Genomic DNA, 2,840 nt, shown 5'->3' on the forward strand with positions numbered 1-2,840 from the left:
GATGTGTTTTAGCTCTAGATACTATCGCCTCCATCCCAAAGCTTTGGGCTTATATTATTTTTAGAAAGTCAAACTATACCATGTTTGACTAAGCATTTACCAAAAATCGGTAACATGCAAAATACAAAATTAATATCATTAAATAGATAATAAAATATATTTTCCTACGGTATCTACACGTATTATATTTGTTGATAGAATGTTCTAAAATTTTGGTCAAACTTTTGCTTGTTTTGATTTCTCAAAAATAAATAAGGCTTAAGCTTTTGGATGGTGGTAGTACATTCATATCTAGACAAAGCTGAGTTAACTAGTTTTTTGTCTGTCCATAGCTAGTGTTCACGCTGCAAAAGGCTAAGAGCATCCACTATATGCATCAGTCTATCTCATACAGTAATTCAATATCACTCACGAGGTCTGTCTTTTGTTTTGCTATTCATATGCATTTGAAACTTTAGGGCCTTTACTCAAAAGGAAGATCAAAACTGCGGCCGATCAAAGCTGCTAGTATGTTGATGCCGCCCCCATCTTCTAAATGCCTCTACAAGCACAAGGCCACGCGCCACCGGGTGGTGATCTTTTAATGAATATGGTATATTTTCTTAATCCACAAAACATGCCTTGATTTTTCTCTCGTTTATTGTCGGTTTTCTATGCTTGCCAAAAGTTTACAACAACAACAACAACAACCAAGCCTTTCACCCCAAACAAGTTGGGGTAGGCTAGAGTTGAAACCCATAAGATCTCGAAGCCAAAAGTTTAGAAACACCAAATTCGTTTGCTTACAATCATCATACAGTAATGTTCATCTACTCCAGTTCCCCTAACCCAACAAAAAATTATGTTAATTACGATTTTTAGATTAAAAGAGCACCATTAGGCGTTGTTAATTACGACTTTGAGATTAAAATGTCATTTGCAATTGTTAATTACAATTTTGAGACAAATGGTTAGTTTAACCTCGATCTCTTCTCGCTCTCCATTTATGCCAACCGAACAAAAATTTAACCATTCCATTCCTCTCAAATGGAACCATTCCATTCCATTCCACGCTGTTTCGTAACCGAACACACCCTTGCATTGTTGTGAATCGTTGTCCATACACGGACATACTCCTTCCACTTACATCCAAGACTATATGCATCATCTGTCTCGTAGTCATTCAATATCACTTGAGATCTGTTCCCATTCTTATGCAGGCTGAAATCGCTGCGCCTTTACTCAAGTGGATGCAAAATGAGGCTAATGAGGCTGCTGTGAGGACGATGGTGCCGGCACCATCTTCCGAAAACCTCTACAAGCACGAGGCCATGGGCCACTGGTGGTGACCTTTTAATGAATCTGGTATATTTTCTTAATCCACATACATGATTTCATTATTATCTGCTTAATTACCGTTGGCTTTGTCTAATGCTTACCAAAAGTTCGAAACACTGCGTTTGCTTACAATCATCATACATTAATTTTTCACTTTTCACTGTCTCATCCAAAGATATAAACCGTTGATTTCCATTGGCTTGTTTTGTAATCATTTGCATTGTTGTCGATCGTTCTCTATGCACAACCCTATTCTTCCACTTACACCCGCACTATTTGCATCGCCTATCTCATAGATTTATTAAATATCAATGATGAGTTCTGTTGCTATTCATATGCAGGATGAAACTTCTGTGCCTCTACTCAAATGGATAAAAAATGATCCCGATGAGGCTGCTATGAAGACGATGGTGCCGCCACCATCTTCGAAAACCTCCTCAAGCACAAGGCCACGGGCCACTGGGTGGTACCCTTTTCAAGAAGGTGTATATTTTCTTAATCCTCATACATGATTTGATTTTTCTCTGTTTATTGCCGGCTTTGTCTAATGCTTACCAATAGTTCGTAAACACACACACCTATTCTTACACTTACATCCAGCACTATATGCATCGTTGTCTCATAGATTCATTTTATATATCACCGCCGATGTCTCGTTGCTCTTCAATTTTCATATGCATCGAAATCGCTAACCCTTCATTGGTCAAAAGGATTGCAACTGCTGCTGATGAGGCATCCGCAGAGGCTGCCACCAAGTTACTGTCACCCCCACCTTCGGATGCTTATATAAGCTCAAGTCCAAGGACCAGCCGGGTCGTAACCATCCAAGGGTTCGGCATATTTTCTTAAGCCACATATACATGCCATGATTTATGTCCGATATTATCACCGGCTCTGTCTAATGCTTTTTGGAATTGAAACACCAAATTAGCATGCTTATATTCATCATACACTAATTTTTCACCTGCTCAAAGTTGTAATATAGTGTTATGCACTCGCTTGTCAACATTTGCATTGCTCTCGAACTATGCACTTTACACAACCTAATTCTTCCACTTACATTCAGCGCTACACACCGTAGTACCTCCCATGTTTCCTTCACCATCCCGATGCCGAGCTTGGGAATATGGCGGGCCCATGTACATACCCCGCATATAACACCTCCTATGGCTCTATCTACCTTTCTAGTAGCTCCTTCACGTAGTTACAGGTATGTATTCTCGTGGTTTAGCATGAATTGGCATATAGTAAAGTCTTGTTTTTAGTCTTCCCGCTTCTTACATTTGTATCAATTTTCACATGCAGATCGTACCTTGTGAACTTCGTCCAATGATTAACCAGATGTGTCCGCATGAAGGGTCTTTCACTATGCATGGCAATGGCAAATTGATGAACACCTACACGGTCTATGAGGTGTATGTCTACAAGACGTAGGCCATCACATATTTGTATGGACATGATTGGAGAAAGTTTGCTTTTGACTACGGTCTCAAGAAGGGCGACGAGCCGAGGATCGTAAACTC

This window comes from Lolium perenne, chromosome 6 (genome assembly GCF_019359855.2).
Source record: "Lolium perenne isolate Kyuss_39 chromosome 6, Kyuss_2.0, whole genome shotgun sequence".
NCBI classification, from domain to species: domain Eukaryota; kingdom Viridiplantae; phylum Streptophyta; class Magnoliopsida; order Poales; family Poaceae; genus Lolium; species Lolium perenne.